This window comes from Molothrus aeneus, chromosome 14, assembly GCF_037042795.1.
Source record: "Molothrus aeneus isolate 106 chromosome 14, BPBGC_Maene_1.0, whole genome shotgun sequence".
In the NCBI taxonomy this organism is placed as follows: Eukaryota; Metazoa; Chordata; class Aves; order Passeriformes; family Icteridae; genus Molothrus; species Molothrus aeneus.
This window is the reverse complement of record NC_089659.1, coordinates 16717677-16741611: the sequence shown is the minus strand read 5'-3', so window position 1 is coordinate 16741611 and position 23935 is coordinate 16717677.

Sequence of the window (23935 nt, the reverse complement as noted above, 5' to 3'; positions counted from 1 at the left end):
AATGACACTTAGAAGTTCTTTGATCATTTTGCATAGTTTGTCACCCTCCAGGCTGTTTAAATATACTTGGGCATGTTGATAGACTTATAAAACTGGCTGGGAGGGCTGCCTGGGGAGCAGAATTCATTATTCTGGGATGGGATGTAAGAGTTAGAACAAAAGACTGGAAGTTAATAACAAGAATTTGCAAGTTTTACAAGAAAATCTAAAGGTGACACTGCAGTCAAACCTGGGCGCTCAGCTGTCTTTAATGCCATTAAACAAATCCTGCTGTAAATGAAGTGTGGAACCTGAAGCGAGGTGGAGTTTCCTGCTGTCAGTGCTCCACTTGCATAGTGCACAGCAAAGTCTGGGTGCTGATGGAAAGATTCCTGCAGTGATTTCCCTGCAGCTCTCCCAGCAGACCACAAGGTCAGGGCAGAATGAGGAATTCACTCACTGGTGAGAGTGAATCCATCTCCATCACCACGAAAGTGCAGCCAGAGCTTTTTGGAAACATTTCTGTGTGCTGGGGGAGGCTTGAAGAGACAGAGAGAGCCCCTGGCAAAAGGGACCTGCTGGGATCCACGCTGGAGCAGGAGCACAGCTCTGCACTGCTGACAGGTGTGACTGCTTTGTGCTGCAGAACGCACGAGTGAAACATCTGTGCCTTGACCTTCACAAATACAAAGTCTCCAGATGTGGCAATGTGCAATTTCTGAACCTTTCCACGCTGTAGGAATTGTATTCTCTCTGCATAGAAAATATACATAATATGGTGTTCTGTAGTAATTTGTAGTTTCTGTCAGGCTGGGTGTATAAATACATAAATATGGAAAGTATTTGCTTTAAAAGATGCCCGCGGTGCTTTCTCAAACTTGTATTTATCAGTGTTTAGGAGAGGAATAATTAATCAGACAGATTACTTAGCTGTAGTTACATCCTTCACTGAAGAGCTCCAGGTCTTCAGCTCCAAACTGTAAAATTAACTACCAGGCAGTTAAAAATATGTACCTGGCCCATTCTTTCATATTTAATGGGAATTCATCAGAAATCCATCAGTCAAAACAGACGTGCAGAAGGAGAAACATTATTCTGTCACTTTCTAGTTCTTTCTGAGGCTCTGCAGCACCAGCTGCAGCTCTGAAATAGCTGCTTGGCTCTGGCATTTGGTGTAACTAAGCTGGTTTGTGCCCTCTGAGAACCTGGACCACACTCATTAGTGAAATTTGTTTTGCTTTGTTTTACCTCTGGTTATACTCTGATATATAGAACTTGAACAATTAGCCCAGAAGAAGTGTTAGGCGATGTGAAACGTCCCTTCACTTGAAGAAAATGGGTTTTTGTTGCCACCATAAATTTAGTTCACGTTTCATTTTCCTTTTGGCGTGTTCAAAAGGCACCTTTCTCTTTTCCCATTGTGGGAAATGCCTGACTCTGAGCACGCCCTGCAAAGCTGAAGGGTTCCTTCTGCAGGGAAAATGTCTCATCTGAAAATGATCGCCGGGTCTAATTTATAAAAATGTGTCAACATGACTAATTGTCAGATGAGTGGTGAAGCTTATTATGTGCAGCACAGTGCTGAATATCTTCCCTGAATGCAGCAACATATTTCAGCTGTGGCAGTAACATCTCAAACCCTTTCTCACAGCAGGTCAGGAAAATAAATGTGATGCTGCTTCAGAATAAATGGCACAAATGGTTCTAAAACACATGACAACTGGCAAATTGATGTTTATTCTGTTTAAGGACTGAGTCATATTTTAAATATGTATTTCACAGTGGTCGTTTTTGATAGAAATCTTTTCCATTTGTATGCAATTTTGCTGGAACCTTTCTGTAACACTTCTCGCTTGTTTTTCTCTGTATTTTCTGAGCCTCCTAGGACAAAAGACAACACAATTCTTGAGGGAGAACTGAAATGCAGCTGTTTCTACTGTGCTGGCATTGCAGTTAAGCTACTAATGAATACATATTCCCCAAGAGATGTGGATCCCAGAGCCACTTCCCTGGTTCAGTATGTGTTAAGAAGAAAGGGAAAATTAGAAAAGTTCACCCTGCCACAAAAACAAAACAAAGCAGTTCAGCTTCCTGTTACTTTAGAAATTAATCTAAGCAAAAATAATGGAGTCTCAGTGGGAAGGCTGTCAGCCGGGATCAAAGAGCTGGGGGAATGGACTCCAGTCTGCCTCCACTTTGCCTTTCACCCTCTCAGTTTTAGGAAGTGTCTCTTGCAACCTTCAGCACTCATTGGCTTCGGTAGAATTTGAAGTTTTCACAAAATATTTAAAAATAAGTGTTCTTTTGGGTTTTTGCATGGTTTTCCCACAGGTGGCAAGTTAAGAATCTGATCAAAAAACACAATTAGTCATTTTTTCCAAATCTTCTTTTTTTATTTCCCATATAATACATTTTTTTTCTTTTAATCACATCCAAACTCCTTTCATTCCCATTAACATTCCAAAGCTTTCTCCTCAGCATTCCCATTTCTTTACAGCTTTCCAAATGAGGCCTGTCACTCATGTCTCCCTTGTTGCTGTACAGATGAGATCATCCTGCATGCAGAGATTGATGCTCTCTGCATACTCAATTTTATGGCACACTTAGGACTCTCTAAACTTGTGTGACCTTACCAGGAGCTGTGAGGAGAAAACTGAAAAAAAACTCCAAACCACTCCTGCTGTGGTCTGCAGGTGCAGGGAGGGCAGAGCCTGGCACTTCCAAAGGTGTGGGAAGGCAAAAGTAGATGAGGGAAGCTGGGATGGGTCATGGAAAAGGGTGGAGCATTGGCAGCTGTTTGATGTGGGAGCTCAGAGACTTTTGAGAGAGCACCATTCTGATAAAATCTTGTTTTCTCTAAAGATGACAGTCCTTGGAATCCAAAGCAAGCATTCCACACTAATACCTTTTCTTTCTAAGTGAAAAGGCCCTCAATGTCTTTATTTTCTCTGTATCATCCAAGACTTTTATCAAAATGTTAGTCTTATAAATTATTTTGGCTTCTGGGAGGAAATATTATGATATTTACACGTCAGGGCTATTAAAATATAACTCTGGAGTGTCAAACCCAAGCTTCCTTCCCATGGAGTTTTCAAAATCTGTCACCAATGCACTCTAAAGAAATCCAGCTCCCCAAAAGTTCTGGGATGACATTTCTCCTGGCAAGCTCTTGTCAAAAAGCAATTGAGCAATTGTACAAATTCATTGCCTGCTGTAATATTCCATCTGGGGGGACTACCAGGGAACTCAGGCTCAAGAATTCCTCAGTTCTTGCTGAATTAAGCCCACTTTGCTGTGCCACCTGCACGGCTTGATAAAGTCTCAGGCTGCTGTTTCCTTGCCTCATCAGCTTTCCATCTGCCTCTCCTCCCGTCTGAAAACCATCTCCTCATTCCATACCCAGGTTTTCTCTTTGTGCTAGTGCTTGCTTTTTGGTTTTAAATTTTATTTTTATTCAACTTTGTAAACAAACCAAGTATTTGGCTAAAAGGACAAAAAAAATGAGTGTTTGTTTGTTTTTTTTTACTGCAGAGCACAGCATAATCTATTTAGTAATTCCTGCCAGGCAGAATAGTTTATTACTGTTAGAACTCAAAACTTTTGCTATAAACTTTTAAAACCACATAGTTGAACTTTACCTCATTTCATAGGTTGGAAATCAATCTATCAATCTTTAAACACCAGGGTGTCCCTTAATTTTTAAATATTTAGGAGTGGATTTGGGACAGATTAATATACCAGAAAACCAAATTGTGTGCTGAAATCCAGATTATAAAGGATGAAATATGACAACAAATCCTGACATACCTCATGCATAGGAAAATCACTGATACCATAAAGGTGAGCAGGAATCTCAGCTGTGTGCCTGCTGCATGAATTATTTCCTTTTTATAAACCCCCCCACACTGTTAATAATGAATGTGTCTGTTGATTAGAAACAAATAACTCTGAAAAGAAAGATTCCCTCTCTGCCACTTCCCAAGGAACAATGGGTGATTTCATGCTGGACATCATCTTGTAATCACAGCAAGACTAAAAGTTTTAAATCGTCATGCCTGCTTCTTTAGGACCCAAAACTGTGGTGTAATATTGGAAGAAAGATGTTCTCCAGCAGGTGCATGATTTTCCTTACTCACTGGACCATTGACTTGCTCTCCATAAGTTCAATTTTTCTTCAGAGATCTCCAAAGCCCCGAACACATTAAAGGTCTCAGTAGAGAACACCCCAATGTCTATTAAATTTAACAATAACAAGTCCCCAGATGAGAGCAATTAAGCTGTGAGGATTTGCAGACAGCTCCCGTGGATGCCTTTTCCTCTTTCCAGAGAGAAAGCACTCGAGCAGCAAAGTGAAAATGGAAATAAAAAGCACAAGGTTTGCTCCAGACATCCCACATTCTACACAGCCCCAGCCACTGAAACACCACAAAAAAAAACCACAAAGTGGGGCACTCCTCACTCTCAGCTGACAGAATTCCTGCCAAGTTTCTTGAGGGTTGGATGATGCATTTCTTGCTTACTCAGGTCTCTGGGAATGGCCCTGTGTGTGCATTGAGATGAGTGTGGCATGTGCAGGAATGTAAGGATTATCCACCCCTGATCTTTGCTGGAATCTGCAGGCTCAGGAGAAAGGAAGAAAGCAGAGGTGCTGCCAAAATTGTGCTTTCAGGCTGAGATTTTTCAAAACTGTTACATTTTTCAAAATTGTTGTTGAGATAACTGGCTCGCTGCTCAGAGTATTTTTGAAAGTTTGGTTCGTCTTGCTTGCTCATGGTTCTTTTAAAAATAAAAATCCTCTTCATGAAAAAAATAATTTTCATAATTATTATTTTATACGAGCTAACGTGGTTTTATGGTTACGCATATGTAATGGAAAGTGGTTATTCTTGACTCTTGTTAGAGAGCTAGAATTAATTTCCCCACTCTCACAGTTTCTATAGCAACTTCAGTGGAAATTGCCTATTTGGATATTTTTGTTCTGAAATAACTAAAATTTTCAATGTCACTTCAGTTGCTTCCAGAGTGATGCATGTTAGAAGAAGGGATTCACATCAGAGAGCAACATCTCACATGAGTTATATATTGATATACCAACAGCATTTTCCACTTGTGTCCTGCCTCTAGAGTATTTTATAATTTTATTTTATAATTTTATAATTTTATAATAATTTTATAATTTTATAATTAATTTTATAAAATACTCCTCTGGAGTATTTTACTGAGGTAAAGTTCCACAGGTCCAGCAAAGCTGTGGCTGGAGAGAGGACAGGCAAGGGAAAGCCACTTGGACCTTTTCTCATTTTGGAAAAACTCTCTCAGATTTGTGTCAGAATGGGCCAAGTGGATTTAGGTGGTTGAGGTGACACTCTTGGAAAGACAGCAGTGTCAGGGACCCTTGTCTTGGTGTCATCTTCGTGTTTATATGAAAATCATACACATTAACAATAGTTAGAATTTAATCTCAAGGCAGATGAAGCAAAGGCAAAGACATGTCTCCGACCCACTCCTCTTTGTTCTCAGAGAAAATCAAATATATTGGATTTTTTAAATTATTATTTATTTTTATATCTCACCATGCAGATGAGATATCTCAGCAGAGCTGTGGAAGAGCCATCCTCCTTCCCCTGTAAGAGAGGAGAAAAGTGGAGCTGCAGTTTTCATAGGGAGGAAGATGTTTGGGGGTGTCTGATCTCTGGAAATCTTGGACACCAGCACAGCTTAAATGATTCCTTTACAAAAGATAGAAATCTGAGCTGAAAAGTGGATGTTCCAGTATTATCCACATAATCCAGTGCTTTCTGGGAAGAGTCCCAGTGCTTGGGAAGCTGATTCTGTCTCTTAATCCATTGAAAGCATCAGCTCTTTCTTGGACTGTAATGGGAAAGAATTGTGCTTTCCAGTTTATTTTTCAAGTTAGGTGAACTTTTTATCACCTATTCAACTCCTTTATCAATGGAATGATACACTCTAGCTCCAGCTTAAGGGATAAGCAATTTTCCCTAAAATAATCTGAAGCAACTTCCTGATGTCCTGCTTTGTAGAGTCAGAGTTTGGAAATGTGGATTGTGTTTTCCTCGGATGTCAGCGGATGAATCTCTTCTGACTGAGTTCATTAGATGGTATAGTTGAAATGCTATTTAAGCACCAAATCCCAGAGATAAAATGATGATGTTTCTGGTAATAAGGAGGATGGAAAGGAATTCAAAAAGGCAGCTGTTCTCATACATTACAAAGAATCAATATTCAAATCAAAGCAGATGATCTGAGTTCATTCAACTCAGAACCACATGTTAGCAGGAGTTATTTTGAGGATCAATGCTGCAAAATAAAAATGGTGCTTGAAACCAAAAAAAGAAAATAAATCCACAGGTGCTCTTTATGCTTTTAATCTTATTCATGATTTCTTGTTGTGTTGTTCTAGAAGTTTAAATGATTGTGAAAGATCCATTTCCTTTAAAACTTCAGTGCTCTTTTGAAAGGAAGTTTAATTCTGTCATTTCAGAGTGCTGAAGAGTAAGAGGAAGAAAAGGGCCTTTGGGAGAAAAGTGATGTCAACTGAAATTACATTTTCAGTTTGCTTTTGCTTCCTAAATTTTCTTTTAATGACTTTTTTTTTTCTTTTTTCTTTTTTTTTTTAATTAGCAAATGTCTCATTAGCTTATTAGTGGATTGTTTTACATCTGAGCATTTGTAAGGAAAACGAAGGAGATAAAATGGGCAGAAAGTGATATTCTTCTCATCAAATAGTTCATAGGGTTCTCAGTCAGCAAACAAGAGAACCAACGTTGGTACCTAAAATGTAATAAAATCAGCTTCTCATGTTTCCTCTTTCCAGAGAGTTTTTAATCAGTAAGATAAATTCAGTGGGAGGTATTTGATGCTTTGCTTTGTGTAAAATAAAGAATGAGGCAGTGAAAATGGTGGGGGGTTGAGATTGACGTGGGAAGGTTCTGTGACCCAATTTCTGTAAGAATCTCTAAAGTTATGCAATCTGGAACCTGGGATGGGAAAAGGGAGCTGAGCTCCCTCTGCCCACCCAGCAGAACTCAGTGTTTGCTAAATTCTGTAAATACTCAGCTCTTTGTATGGTCCCTAAATCATGAAAAATTCTGACAAACAGGGTGTGCCTGGAAAAACAACAGCAAAACAAAGCAAGGTTCTAGAAGAATTTCTTCAGGATGTACTCTTGAAACCTCATTTTCTTGATAACCCATTTTCATCTAACATTTCATTTAGAAGAGGAAAATAGAGTGGACCTGATTAACAGTAGTGATCAAATTACCCTTTAACCAAAACCTAAACCTTCACAGAAAGAACAATTTCTATATAAAAGGACAAAAGACTGTTTTCAGTTTTGAAATAGGCAATATCAGGCTAATGGAAAAGGCACTCTTAACTTTTCATTCCCGGGTGCTGAGGCCAATTGCCACAGCTCAGCCCTGTGCACAGGTTGGACTTGATGGTCACAGAAACCTTTTCCAGCCTCATTTTTTCTGTGATTCTTTGACCAAACCCCTGCCTGCCCAGTCAGGGTGGCTGCACCTGAATGGCCTTTGGGGAGTCATCACTGGAAAACTCCAACTCCCTGAGAATTATTTGGGATAATGCAAATTGCCTCAGGCCAGAAGCATTCCCTGGTTATTTTACCATGTTTCATTGCCTGGTGTCATTAAGAGGGACAAATGTAGCCACAAGTAGAATGTGGGAAAAAATTCCACTGCCAAGGCACCACATAAACATAACAGCCACGACTAATGAACAATTAGGGTCGTGTTTTTGATGGCTGATGACAGTAGACGTTGTAAAGTGCTTTGAAATCTAATGATAATAAGCTGTGTAGAGCTGTGTGATGTTAATTGAGGAAGTAAAAATGGATTAGAGATCAGCATTGCTGTGCCTTCGTGGCACAAGTTCCTCTGTAGATGGGCTCTTTGTTAACTGCTTTTGCTCAGATCCCTCAGGATACTTTATCATTCAGCTTACAAACATTGTTCCAAATATGCTCTTTTTTTCCTAATGAATGGAAACGAAAGCTTTGAACTGACAGTTGAATCTTCACATCACTGAGAACCTCATTATTAGTTTGCAGTAGCTTGTGCGAAATTGCATCTTGATTGCAGGAGTCACAAAAGCACATTTCAAACCCTGGAAATATGAAGCTAATTCTAAAGATCGACCTCAGATTTTAGAAGAACCATGGGACAAATAGGGTTTCAGAAGAAAGTTTTTTCAGCTATTGAGCCTTCACACGTGGTGATGCTAAAATTAAAATGGGAATAATTCAGCTGGAATAAACGGAAGGATTTATCAATGCTCGCTGAGCTATTCTTACCCAGCATCTGTATAATTATAGAATGTGTATGTAAAGAAAGGGGAGAAAAGGCACTGATCCACCCTGTGGCCCTAATTAGAACAGATTTGCTCTTACACCAGACCTGTGTCTGTCCACCAGAGTCATTGGCCGGGCAATTACAGGAAAATATCTCTGAACAACACAGATTAAGGGAAATTGTTCCTGTGAGCAAACAGGGGGCTTTCTGACTCAGACTGGAGCATGAACACATAATTACTGATAACAGATAATCCCAGACCATTCAGACACATAATTACTGATAACAGATAATCCCAGACCATTCAGGTCCCAAGGCTTTGATGGTGCCCAGTGGATGGCTCAGAATGCAAATGGTCATTGTCCTTGAAGCTGCCATGAAACAGCTTCCCTTGGAGCCAGGCCGGGCTTTGACGTGTGTTTCAAAGTGGAACTGGCAGCACACTTTGTTCTGGATCCTTTTCCCTGTGCCACACTTTGTTCTGGATCCTTCCTCTATGGTACACTTCGTTCTGGATACTTTTCCTACGGCACAGTTTGTACTGGGCTCTTTCCGTGTAGCACATTTTGTTCTAGATCTCTTTCCCAGTAGCCCACTTTTTTCTGGATCCCTTTTCCTGTAGCACATTTTGTTCTGGATCCTTTTCCTATGGCACACTTTGTTCAGGATGCCTTTTCCTGTGGCACATTTTGTTCTGCATCCTTCCTCTATGGCACACTTTGTTCTGGATCCTTTTCCTGTGGCACATTTTGTTCTGGATCCTTTTCCTATGGCACACTTTGTTCTGGATCCTTTTCCTATGGCACATTTTGTTCTGGATCCTTTTCCTGTGGCACATTTTGTTCAGGATCCCTTTCCCAGGGGCACACTTTGTTCTGGATCCCTTCCCTTTGTCACAGAGCATCCTTTGATCCAGCTTTGAATATCGATGAGCCAGCTGCTCATCTCTGCTTGCCATCCTCAGCCATCACTTGTGACCTGTGGAGGTTTATGGATTCCTGAAGGGAGACACTGTTGGGAAATTAAAAACACAGGAGTGTTATTTTTGTAGTGCCTCCAAAGGCTTCTTCCAGCCATTCAGGGTTCTCCGTTTGGAAATAGTGTTTGATAATACAGGGCAGCATAAATATGTTTGATAATGTTTGGAAATACAGATTAACATCTCTCCTGCTTTCATGCATCCCCTGTACTTCTGAGTGGTCTGTGCACAGATTTCCAGAGGAAAAAGAGACAGGATTGATTTGTCTGAGTAAAATTAACTGGTACAAATGGACACTAACAAAAAAGGTTAATTTGCTTTAAAAGATCAACAGAGCTGCTTGCAAATCCTTTTGGTTTTTCATGCTAAATGAGCCAGGTATTGCAGTTCATATAAAAAGGGGTTTTGGTTTTTAATCTTGCAATGAGGGAAAGACTGAGATCAAATAAAAGGCTCTCTTGGGCAAAAGACAGCAGCAGAAAAGATACTTGACAGGACTTGTACATATGTAAGGCCCTGCTCCTTTTGAAATCTCTGATAGAGGTTGAAGCCCATAATATTCATCTTGTGGTCATTTAAAGAGACTCCATTTAAGTGATAAGGGGCTTTCTGATGATCCTCTGGAAAATTAAAAATAACAGATCCAATATATAAAATTTTATTAGTACTTTTCAATTACCTTTCAGTTTCCTTTCATTAATCATGCATCTCCATGAACAAGATGATAAATTATAAGTGAATACTCAAATATAATAATTTTAAAAGTGATTTTTAATAAGAACTCATGGCTGACATGAAATACCCTGCAGGAAAATATAAAGAGCAGTTTTGATAATTCCTCAGGTTTGTTTTCTCTAAAGTCTCATTGCTTTGCATCAATGACACGAGAGCTTGAATTTTGTGTCTGATGATGTTCTTGCCTTTTTGCAAGGGAATAAATGTTGCATTTTCTGGAGGAATTACAGCTGATCTATAGATCATGCTTATATTTCTGCATAACTATTTGCTTATAGATAGGCTCAGTGAATGGATCAATATTTGAAATAGGAGATACCAGCTCTATATGTTCCCCTCCTACTTAAAGCATTCAGCAGGGAAATAATTACTCCTGTTAATTGCTGGGTTTGATAGATAATGAATGATTTGGCCAACAGAGTTTCCCTCCCGATTTTGGACTTTTAGCAAAAGCAGGAGTTAAAGCTATATAAAGGAAAATTCAAAGTAATAATGTAATATAAAGTATTATAACAAAGACTTCATACCATAAATCATAAAATTTTACATAAAATTTTTCTCATCCACTCTGATCTTTGTTTCCTTCTCATCTGTCCTCTGACACACACTGACACATTCAGGCAGCTTTAATGACTGAGAATCTTCCAGATTTAAATAATTCTGATAGCATGGCACAAGAGACAAAGCTTGAGTAGAAAAACTAAGAAGTAGGAAGTTGAAACTGGGAGGGAGAAGTGCAGCTTGAGAGATCTTTGGAGAAGGGAATCTCCTCCCCTCCATCTCTCTTTTAGGTCATTCAATCATTGATTAAAAGGCAATTTCTCTCCTAAAATTCAAAAAAAAAGTATTTTATGGGTTTCTAAGATGTTTATGTGGCACTGAGCGGTTTTTAGACATGATTAAGCACCTCAAATTTGATCACGTTTATTAGTTTTCAAAATGCCATTTTACTTTAAAAAAATAAACTGAACCAAGACACAGCCAAGTCAGTCAAATACATCATGTGTACCTGATGTAAAGTAAAACACCCATTTTTTTCATCTACATTAAAAATCAAATACGTCAGATTCTAGAATATAATGTTGTAATTAGTAAATAAAACAAAAATTAACCAGATGATACACAGGTAAATTTCATTCTAAATTTCAGAGAAGGAATAAGAAATTCTTGCTGATTGATATCATGCTCAGAAATACATCAGGCTTTATTCTTTTCACAATTTCTATATGGTTTGATTAAAATGTTCCTGATTTTTGAAAGTAGTAGCTTCATTAAAGAGAGGAGCATTGACAAGTTAAAGGCAAATAGAATTCCTTGTCAATTATCTAAAAAAAAAATTAAAACTCTGGCAAAGCTGTTTTTCAGATATGCTACACTTAACAAAATTTTGTCATTTTCATAACACTGAATAAAATAAATCGTTTATTAGGCAAGTTCAATATAGTTTAATAAAAACATTAATTTTCAGTCTTGTTATAGAAAGTACCATAACTCCCTAAATCACTTTTTATAGAAAACACCATAACTCCCTTAAATCACAAAAGTAACAGGGAAGGCTTTAAGCAGATTCTGGGTTGGAAAGGCCACAATTTGCTGTTGTCTGCAAGGGTAGTTTTCTTCCAAGTGCTTTGAAAGATATTCATTATGCACTCATCACATGGAAAAGAAGAGGAAAACCAGCTTGGGAGGTTTTATTGTGGTCAAAACAATGCAAAGTTCAAATCCTACACCACTTTCTGAGAGCTATAAAATGTTCCTCACGTGTCACCAGGTACCAGAGAAGCTTTGTAGGAGCTGCTCTGTCTTTGGTTGATTGCATTCCCCTCTGGTTTTGTTAGAATTGACACTGCCCCTTGTTTATCATCTCTTTACATTTCCTAAGTGATTTGTCCTTTGCAAATGCTTACTTACCAACAAAATAAAAAATCCAAGTTCAGCAGTCAAGGATAATCAGGAGGAGAGAAAGGATAAAAGAATCACTTGGAAGCTGATCTGATGCCTCGGTTTGCAAAATGCAATCACGTGGTGATGGGACTTGGAGGGTTTGGAATGGGGGTGGTAAACTTGCCACATTATAGAATTAAATGAGAAATACACTCAAAAGGGGTTTCAACCACAAATCTTCCTAGATAGGGGTGTTTTATTTAGAAAATGATTTAGGAGGAATGGGCTTACCTGGGTAATGCATCATTAGAAATGACAATAACTGGATGAACTGTTGTGGAAGAAACATGTAATAGCACAAAACAGACATGATTAGAAAAATATTTGATGGAATCAATTTCTTTGGTTTTGTCAAGGTCACACTTTGATGAAACGTTGAACAAAGGCATTTTGAGTCGGGAAATAAAATCTGTATTTAGAGAGAAGAATGGGTGCATTGAGAGCAACAATTTTGGTTTTGTTTTCATTTTTAATTGTATCTATATCTATCTATATCTATACTATCTATATCTATATATATCTATAGCTATAGGGTTTTTTTTTGTTTTTTTGTGTTTTTTTTTTTTTCTTCAGAAAGATGCATCAGTTTCAAACAATCATCAGCTTGTACTTGTTGGGAAAGCAGAGAGAGGAGCAGGGGAGGCAGTGTCCAGGAGCATTTCAAGGCAGTGTGTCTCTTCATTAGGCACACTCCATAAATCTCAGGTGCCAGGCACCACAATGCCTTGTGCAGGCTGCATTAATCTGATAGATAGCACAGTGCCCTCAGCAGGATCCAAATGCCACTTGCATTTCTCCTGCCTGACTTTTGGGTAGAGCCATGCAAAGGACCAGGGCTCTGTCTGGGCGAGGATGAGTTCCCAGCATTTTCGTGCCAGGTAGGACAAAACTCAGTAATTCAAATATTCCCTGAGTGAAAGGCTGAAGTTTCAGGTGAGTAAGAGAAAGTCTTTGATTAAAAGATGGCAGCAGCAGTAATTTTGATAATGCTTTATCTTCTCTTTGATTGTGCTATATAAACTAATAAATTCAACTAAAACAAGCTTATAATAAAATAGAGTAGGGATTTTTCATTCCACAACAGTCAAAGGAGTTTCTCGACCTTTTCTGAGCTTTTTGACCTTTTCCCTTCAGTTTATCCCCTAACTAATATTGGTAACCACATGATTAAATGTTTCAACCTCAGCAGTTATTGAGCACTTCTAGAAAAGTGATTTGAATGAAGATTCCCACTTTATTTTGGGTTTTTTTTAAGGAAAATGGGAATCCCATAATGAATCCTTATTGGACATTAGGAATTACAGCTGACTTCCCTCCCTAAACAAGATCATTCTTTCCTTCTTACCCCATTAATTTAACTCTGGGTGCTTGGGCACTCAGTAAATAAATGGCAGCCTGATGCTACTTGTTTCTTCATTAAAAGAAAATAAGGCAGAACATTAAAATATTATGGGACAAATTCAATTACACACTCTGGTGTCAAAAACCATAATTTCTTTTCAGGGAGTAGCCAATTCCTAGAGCAGGTCAAGCAGTGTATGAATTTTGTTTTATGAAATTAGGTATAATTCATGATTGCTAATGCTTTTAAAATATGCCTAAATGTGGAGAGCTCAGAAGGATTGGTTGTGTAACTTAGTGCTTTTGTAATAATAATTTAAGGGGGAAAAACCCCAAAACACATTGCTCTGAGGAGCTTTTAGACCAATCTAAGGGAAAAAGGAGTTTGTGCATGGATTTTGGAAAAGGCACAAGGCTGAATGTTAAAAAGGTTTATACCAACTACTCAGTGTCTTTATTTAATCACTTTGAGCAGTTAGGAAAGATAAAAGTAGTGACAAGAAGTGTTTTAATTACTCTCTAAGAAGCCTTATGAACTAAGGCTTCCCACTGTTCTTGAGCCAAAGAGGAAGCCCTTTAATACAAAGTGCACAATGCAGTTTGAAGTCCCATTTTTTTAGGCTACATTGTTCCGTGCATTTCCATAAAAATGAATTAAATGTAATTAAAAATCTTGCAGCAGTTTGAGTAAACAGGCATTCTTCCTGGCTCCAGTTTGATTCAGTGCTCTGCTGAGGAGAGATGTCCTTTCCTTGAGATAAGATCCAGGGTGGAAATACAGAATGTGAAATTCTGAAGGTCAGCTTTGAATCACACAAACTTGAGCTTAAAAAGGCAGCCCCAGTTCTAACACACTGATTTGTATTAATTCTGCTTTTTAAAATGCATGAATCCTGTGTGTTAGAAGCAGAAGATCAGAGAGGGAGTGCTTTTGTTTTCCATGGTTGTATCTTTCAATTTTTATGGTGTCTGGACCAATAGGTCACTCTGCTGGCAACCAGGGATGAGAGGGAAGGCACAAAGTGACACCTCAGGGAGTGTTTACTTGATTCTCCCATTTTACTTTTGTTGCACAGCATGGGATGTTCTTCTTGTCTGAAAAAATGTTTGTGCATATATTTATGGGGCTGTACATTTATGTGGGTTCATATAGATAGAACTTTATATAAATATGAGCACATATATATATATATATATATAATTGTATTATATTAAATATCTAATATTTAGAGGTCATTGCAATGCATTGTGTTTTAGCCAGGGGATGGGAATTTTCTGCCTGTCTTTTCTGTCTTTGGAATATTCTTGGCCTTGTTGTGTTCTCACTGTGTGGCAAGGGGCAAAGAGCTGTTGTGAGGGAATAGGGGATGTGCTTTTTTTGTGTTTTTTTTTGTATGCCTACAGTTTTCATTACCACTCAAAAGCACACAACTCGTGCAAGAGTTGCATAGTAAAGTTAGGCTCCTAGAAGAGGAATTCTGTTTGGTTCCAGGCTGGTGGCTTGTTAGAAGAGCAGAAGGATGGTGGGTGCAGTGTTGACTCTGATTCAGATCCTCAGAAACAGCCTGAGCTGTGGCCAGAGCTGCTCTGGACTCTGAACCATGGAAGCATTTCCACAAATATTTAGAAAACGCCTTTTCTTTTTTCTGTCTCTTGCATGCTCCATGCCTCTGTTTCCTCAGAGTCTTCCAGCATTAAGTGCAGGACCTGAGTTCTGATTTTTTTTACACAAATTAGCACTTTGAAATGTCTTTAGATGATGCAATGAAGGTTTCCCCATAAAACACAAATTTCAATTTTCCTGCCTCCCATAACTGTCTGTAATACCTGGTATGAGCCTCCTTAGTAACACACTGAGGGCTGATGAACCTTGTTTTACATTAGGTCTGTTCTGGGGATAATTAAGTTCTAAACCATGAAGGAGTAATGAATTACTCAAAGAGTAATGAATACAACAAAGTGTTCAGGACTTGGAGAAGTCTGATTGTGAAAAGATGGAAATGTTTGAATACACACACAGAGTGCCTTTTGCTATGTATATATGCATTTATCTATATGTCTATCTATTTATCTATCTATATCTATATATCCATATATCTAGATATCTAGATCTATCTATCTATATATCTATATATCTATATATAATCTATATATCTATATCTATATATCTATATGTCTAGATATATCTATCTATATCTATATATTTATATATAATCTATATATCTCTATCTATATATCCATATATCTATATGTCTAGATCTATCTATCTATATATCTATATCTATACATCTATATATCATCTATATATCTATATCTATATATCTCAATATCTACATATCTCTATATATGTGTGTATACCCACAGAGTAGTCCAAGAATCGTGGAAAATATCAGCAATGAGAAATCCTGCATTTTTTCCTGCTACTTTGGTGGTTCACAAACAGATGTTCTCCACTGAAGGAAGCACATGGGGCTGTCAGGTGATTCTTTCTGAGTCCCAGCTTTGCCCATGTCTTGCTTGGATTCCCCAGCAGGACCCTGGGCTGGCTGGTGGTGCCTCACATGGTGTGAAAGATAAATAGAACCGACTGCTCCCTCCATATGCTTGGGATTTGACTTCAAGAAATCCCTCAAGTACAAACAGAATTTCTGTAGGACAGAGAAGCAGCGCAAACCTGAAAGAGGACATCTATAAAATGCAATACTGTGTCCCCTGAAATGTTTCCTGTGAATAAATGACTTATTTTCTCAGACAGGTGTTCAGGTTCCTTTTGCCAGAGCCTGAAAGCAGATGTGAGTTGTGTGACCTCTGGCTGCAGGTGATTCATTCATTAATATTTTTATCTGCTAATCTGGGACTGGAAGGGGTGTAGGAGGTGGGCAGAAGAATCCATTGTTCCATGGGATTCTTGCCTTTGTCACTGGAAGGAAATTTAATTCTGTTTAATAACTGGCAAGTCCAGATGCATCAGAAAAGAGATTCATTTTTATGAATTGTATATTTATATATACAATTCATATTGTATATATATTCTTTTTTATAGAATATATTCTATAAAATATATTCTATAAAATATATTCTATAAACCTATATTCTTTTTTATGAATTGTACACAGTTGTTCTGCTTCCTAATATATTTCTGTGCCATAGTGTTTTGTATATTACTAAAATTGCATAAAATGCAACATGTTTGACTGCCCAGTAGCTGCAGAAGAATGGGAGTTTGCTAAGAACTCTAAAAGAGAGACAAGAAAAAAAACTATATTGGTATTTCAGTGTGCAATTTAATTACAATGGATTGTTTAACAAATGAAAGAATGGTGGGTAAATGGATTATGTCTCCAAAAGTGTGCTTTTAAAGGAAAATTCCCCTTAAATAGGAAAATGATAAAGTTCAAACACAAAAACACCTTTGGCATCAGCAAACCCCATCTGGAATGTTCACCAGCAAAAGGAATTTGAAATCTTCCTGTTCCAGTTTGTGAATGTGCTACTTTGTTTCATTATTGATTCAAAAGCTAAGCTGGAGAGTATCAGGAAAATATTTGGTTTATTTTGGTCTTTTATTTTGTTTTGGGGTTTTTTTAAGTTTTTTATTTTTTTTTAAACAGACTTCTCAATCTGTCATGGTGATTTCTTTTCCATGGACTTGTTCAGTTATTTTTTGTTATAAAATAGCTTTGGAAATGTTTGTGTCAACTGTAGAACTGAAACATTTTGCCTCAGACATTTTCACCAACTTTCATAAATGTTAATTTTCTTCTCTGATCTTTCAGTGTGGGAAATAAGGCAAATGTTGGGGTTTTTTTCCCTCTCCTTTATTCTTTTTATTTTCTTCTAAAGGGGAGGGATCATGGATTATTAATGAAGCTAAAGGGAAACAGACCCTTTAAACCTTTGTTTCCTATTTGATCTTCTAACATAAATCACAACACTTTTCAATCACCCACTGATTGTAATTCTTCTGAAAGTCTCAGTGTAACCCAAAAATCAATATTAACAGATGTTGTTTGTTTAAGTCTGAAAATGTTCCAGAAAAATGCTCGTCAAACGCATCCCATCTATGGTTTCATAAAATTTCAGATTCTCACAATCAATATCAGCAGATGTTCGCTACTTTTATTTTATTTTATTTTTTCCCAAGGCATTGCAGAAGTGCTTCTTGCAGCATCGTTTGGAAGGCAAATGGAAAGCACAGGGTCTGTGACAGCACTTTCAGTGCTGCCAGAGTCAGAGCTGGTCCTGGAGAGGCAGAATTGTCTTCATCCACTGCCACTGGAGACCAAGAATTAAACGGGAAATCTCAGGTGCCCCATGAGTGATTGGGTGAATCAATCTGCAATGTGCTGTCCACACATGTTCATTCCATACCAGGGCTGGATTAGCATTTCTTTATCTGGGGAGAGCATTCATGCAGACAGGAAATGTCCCAGAGATGGAGAGGGGACTCCCTTCCGTGGGTTTTGGATGTTGTGTGGGTTCCAGTTTGTTCCCCTGCCGTGAAAATTATAATTTCTGCATTTCCCAAGGCCTCTGTTTGAAAGAGGGATTTTCAAAAGTTATTATAAAAGGGAAACAAACCCCAAACCCTCCCATTGGGCAGTTTGGAGGAAAGAGTGAGAATTTAAATGTACATTTCCAGAACGTAAAGCACATAATGGGTATTTGCTTACTAAAAGCAACAGGAATTGATAAATTTTCCAGAAATTTGAGCCCTCATTGCAGTTCTCACAGTCACCTCTGTCTGCTTTGAGCCACACTTCCATTTTGCAGTGAGAGGACATCCTGGGATTTATCCTGGGATAAATAGGTGTAAATAGGTACCCTAGGATTTATCCTGGGATAAATTGGTGTAAATAGGTACCCTAGGATTTATCCCAGCATAAATTGGTATAAATAGGTACCCTAGGATTTATCCTGGGATAAATTGGTATAAGTAGGGACCCTAGGATTTATCCTGGGATAAATAGGTGTAAATAGGTACCCTAGGATTTATCATGGGATAAATAGGTGTAAATAGGTACCCTAGGATTTATCCCAGGATAAATTGGTATAAATAGGTACCCTAGGATTTATCCCAGGATAAATAGGTGCAAATAGGTACCCTAGGATTTATCCTAGGATAAATGGGTGTAAATAGGTACCCTAGGATTTATCCTGGGATAAATAGGTATAAATAAGTACAATATGATTTATCCTAGGATAAATTGGTGTAAATAGGTACCCTAGGATTTATCCCGGGATAAATTGATGTTAAAAGGTACCCTAGGATTTATCCTGGGATAAATTGGTATAAATAGGTACCCTAGGATTTATCCCAGGATAAATTGGTATAAATAGGTACCCTAGGATTTATCCTAGGATAAATGGGTGTAAATAGGTACCCTAGGATTTATCCTAGGATAAATGGGTGTAAATAGGTACCCTAGGATTTATCCTGGGATAAATTGGTATAAATTGGTACCCTAGGATTTATCCCAGGATAAATTGCTATAAATAGGTACAATAGGATTTATCCTAGGATAAATTGGTGTAAATAGGTACCCTAGGATTTATCCTGGGATAAATAGGAGTAAATAGGTACAATAGGATTTATCCCAGGATAAATTGGTATAAATTGGTACCCTAGGATTTATCCCAGGATAAACAGGTCCAATTCCCACTGCCAGCTGCCAGGGACTACCGCATTTTGCAAGAAATGGGTATCAGCAATAGCTGAGTGCAGAGTTGTTGGAATTGAGAGGGGAAAGTTTAAAATTAGCAGAAATGATGAATGCTAACATATCATAAGTAATTTCTACCCAGCTTCATCAAGGACACAGCTGCTGGAGTGTGTGACACCAGAGAGAAAGTCACTGGATGTTTACTTGGTGGAATGAAATATAGCAGGAGTTTGCAGATTACATTAACTGAAATAATGTTGCATGAATACTCCTTTTCAGGGATTGTGAAATAATCAGGAAGAAATGGAAGAAGTGTTTCACAGATAAAACCACTCGGTGATGAGTAGTGAAAAGATGGTTTTCTTTAAAACTGTGTGGAAAAGGAGAGGAAAAGTTTTTTAAAGGCCAGGTTGTTTAGAGAATTGATATATTAGGACTTTACGTACAGACAATTTACAATGCATAAAAAGCAAATTCATTTTTTTTAAGAATTTCTCTAAAACCTATTTTTCACATTTTCACAATCAGCTGAAATAATCAGATAGGAGTTCAGGTAGCAGGAAAATTACATCTGTGACTCTTCAGATTTTCCTGCAAAATATTAAAACCAACTGTCGTATTTTGAATTTCGGAGATTTTAATAGTTTCTTTTAGACCAAGGAATGGCTCGGGGGTAAGGGAAAGATGTTTTATAATGACAAATCTACCTTTATTTCAAAGAAAGAGTCAATTTTAGAGAAGAAAGAATAAATTTTATGAGGGTTTTCAGTATAAAATAGTTCTGGAGCCTCTCAAATCCATCTGCCTGGGAGTGTTGATGGCAACATTTGTTCTGCCTTGGGAGAATCCTTCTAGGCATGGCAGAGAGGTCAGAAGGGGTTTTGTGGCAGGCTTGGCCTCCACTCGGTGCTGGGCTACAGAGTCACAGATTTTATTGAAGAGAAGAATTTTGCTTTCCACGTGGATCTGCCAGTGTATTGAATTAATTAACATTAAAACTGTGAGCAGTTCTGTGATCTCACTAAGGAGTTTGCCCTTGAAAGGAAAGAGGTTGAAAGAGTATGGTTAGGATTAAACAGTCAGAAATGGATTGTGCAAAAACACGATGAGCTCTTGGATGAAATAATTAGTTCTAGAGGTTCATTAATGTAAAAATGAAGTGCCCAAACGCAGCGTGGGGATGGAGGGCTGGGCTGACTTTGGCACTTGTATAATTTGAATTCTCTGCTGTGTCCATTTTCTATTGATTGGCATTTGGCAGATGATGAAAATTGGTTTCACTAGTGAACGTTTTGATGGTGGTGTGAGGGAGAATTCCTGTGGAATTCCAGCTGAGGAGGGGCTCTGAGAGATCCTGAGAACAGGAAAAGGAAACTTTTGGAGGCTGTGACATTCCAGAGGCACAGCTCATCAATGGTGCAGCCCTGCTGCATCCCCTGAGAGCAGGGTCCTGCTTTATGGGGGGAATCAGCTTGGGCTGATGGGCCTTGCACTGGGAGAGTTGAAAAAGTAAAAAAAAAAAAAAAAAAGAGAATTTTGGAAGTGAGAAAAGGCAGATTTCCAAACAGCAGCAGAGAATAATGAATTGAATAATAGTCCAAGGAATTCAGGCTGCTGCTTATCACTCTTCAATTAACTCTATTAGGGAGATCTTTGAAAAGTTATTAAAGAGTGAAAATAAGCTGCAATCTCCTTTTCTTTTCATGTGGTTACTGGTGAATAGCTCAACTCACAGACCAGCTGCTGGGCAAAATAAGGAACCCTTTTATTAAAGACCTTTTCCAATAGGCAAATGATAGAAAACTATTGATCCAAAATGTTCTATTGCGCTTTCAGATACTTATTTGAAACTTTTAAATGCTTCTTCGTGTACATTTAGTATTTGATTTGATTTATTCAGGCAGCAAATTTTGTTTATTCAAATTGTGCCCTTCGGAAGGGGAAATAGAAGTTCAAAGCAGCTTCGTGAAATCAGCAACTACCCTGTGTGTGTGACTCTATTTCTGCTTTTTCAGAGGAGGATTCTTGATCCTCTACAGTGAAAAGACTTTCCAGACAGCCTATCAGAACTCAGTGTTCTTTTCCTGTCTTTTCCCCCCCGGACATCATTGCTCCTCGAGGTCTGTGCATGTGTTCTGATGGGGATATTTTCAGCATGATCCCACAGCTGTGTTGCCACAGTTGCTCTGAACCACAGTTTGCTGAGGTTGTCAGCTTCAAATCACTCATTTAAACTCTCTATTCATCTCTGCCACAGGTCTCAAAACCAGCTCTATGGAGACTTTTAAATTTTATTTGGCTGTCTAATAGGAATGATAAAAATATGCCCGTGGTGGAGAGTGACCACGTATTTGAAGTGTGATTCATGACTCCTGCCCAAAAGGACTTCTCACTTGAGCCAGCATCTCCTTTCCTCTCAGCTGCTGCAGCTGAAACTGTGGAGGGGGGATTTAAATTCAAGGCGAGCTTCTTATTTAGCACTTCTGCCTTGCCAAATGCATCAGAGACAGGAAATCACTCAGCTTGCCAAAATTCATCATACTGTGTCTCCAAAAGTGAAAACAGGTTTTTCATACAGCAAAGCGAACGCTGTGTTTTGCCACAGATAATGTTTTGAAAGTTGGTACAAGGTATCTTTGTAGCACAGATATATTTTCTTTTCCAAACTGATTGCAGACTTCAAAGGACTGAGCTTTTTGAGATCCTCTTAAAACTAATTAATCAACTTTGCAAACTGCGTGTCTTCCTTTCAAGTAGAACCCACAATCCCTCTACCTTGGGGAATAATTTTCTTGTTTTCCTAGCATTTTCCAAATCTAATTATTGTACATCTAAATAAGAGATTTGTTATTACACAATGCGATTAATTAGATAATGTTATTTCTTTATCAGGTGAGAAATCACCACAGGATTGATGATAAGCTTATGAAATCAACAAAGACTGTATAAGGCAAAATGCAATTACTTCTCAATTAAAAATCCATTGGACATATTTGAGAGATTAATAAACAAATTGGATTTGTTTCTACACAAAAATTATTGGATTTTTAAAAAAAGACGAATCGTATTTGATGCACCTCATCTGAATCTAAAACATAAACCAAAGCAAAAGCATAAACTCAGTCAGCTAGAGGTAGCAGAGACTTAATTTTTCAAACATGATCTCTAAAAGGGCTGAATTTTAAGTCAATATTTCACCTGGATGCTGCTATATTCATTAATTTGCCACTTAATCACATTTAAAGTCTTTGTTGGAAGTAGGGTACTGCATTTTTACTTCTATAATCTCAAAAAAAAAAAAAATGCCCAAAATGCAAATAGTCCCTAATTAAAAGTTGAAATAAGATTATTTTCAAAGTTTTAAATCCTAATGCAAGTTTAGGAATCCTGATTGAGCAGCATCTGCTCTTCATTCCTAAATCCTCATTTTGTCTTCAGATGGAGAAAATTTTGATGTCTCTGCATATTTCTTCCTTCAAGCGTTCAGGATTTCCCACAGGGACCTGCTTGTGGTTTGCATCTGCTCCTCAAGTCCCACATTACCTCCCTGCCTTCCATCACAGGTGGGGGACAGGAATCCTGCAGGGGTGAAGTGGAAACGATCTGTGCATCAGCACGGCAGGACAATATCTCCAATAAGCAGAATTTAACTTTTTTTTTGGCAAAAGGGAATGTTACCAAAAATTTTAAAATGTATTGACTGACCTTGAGATTTAAAAAAAAAAAAAAAAATCCAACTTCAGTCATGCAGCTGCCAGGATCTGACATCAGAAAGTATTTGGATTCATTGGAGGGTTTTATACAGGAGGAGAGCTGCATATTCCCCCTGTCTGCCCACAGCTAATATCCCTATTGCTCATAGCCTGCCCAGTGCTGTGTCGTATTTCTTCCCTCTATTGTGCAATGAGTGTTTGGATTTGATCCTGCATTCCACTTGGAGCTGCTTTCTCTGGAAATGACAGAAAGCCTGGGACTCTGATTGCTGCTGCAGCTTTTGCTGGCTCTTTGATCAATGCCAACGTGAGCGAGTGCTCTGGGATTTGGTTTCATTGCAGTTTACTAAAGGCCTAATACAAAACCTGTGGAGGCAACAGAAAAGCTTTTGTCTTTGGATTGGGCCCTAAAGAATTGCCAGTATCTGTTGGAAAACCACGTTGTACTTTACAAATGAAAAGATCCCTCACGATTTCTAACAGACTGCAGCAACACCTCCATTAAAATCAGATAACTTTGTATTTTCTATCATTAAAAATGAGATTTTTTTTTTCCCTTTGAAAATTCGTGAGGTAATGCAGACTACAAACTTTTCTTTATATGAACTAATCAGTTTTTTGGGGTTTTTTGTTTTTTTTTTTTGGTAGTCTTAATGGCATGAAGCTCTGGATCTTTTCTCCTCCAGCCTCAGCAAATGAATACCTCGAGGGACAGAAATTTCATATACTCCTTTTCCCCCAAGGTTATCCATTCTGCTGACTGCATGGCAGTCTCTCTAAACCATCCTATCAATTGCTCAAGTGTGAATGCTTTGTAATATGTTTCATATCTGGAAGGTTGAAGTTTTCTTCTCCTACTGGGAGTTTCATATTTTGATTAGACAGTCTGAGTTTCTTTTTTTTTTTTTTTTTCTCCTAGGAATTCCTAAAAAATTATCTTGTTGTACAAATAGTTTGGCAGCTGAAACTTTGTAGTTGCTTGTGTCGGATTTACTTTCCTCAGTAAAGCAGCAGAAGTACCCTTCAATTTGGATTACCTTCCACATCAGTAATGCCAGACTACAAGTTTTTTGCTGTAGTATCTTACTCAAATATGCATTTTAAAATATTATCTCCTCTAAAGGCTTTGGTCTTCTAAATAACTTATTTATATTAGTTATGCACTGCTATGCTGTTCAAACCTCTTGGGCAGCAGCAGTCTAAGACTGGAGAAAACTGTCTGTAATTTACAGCTCCTGCCTTCTAATTGCA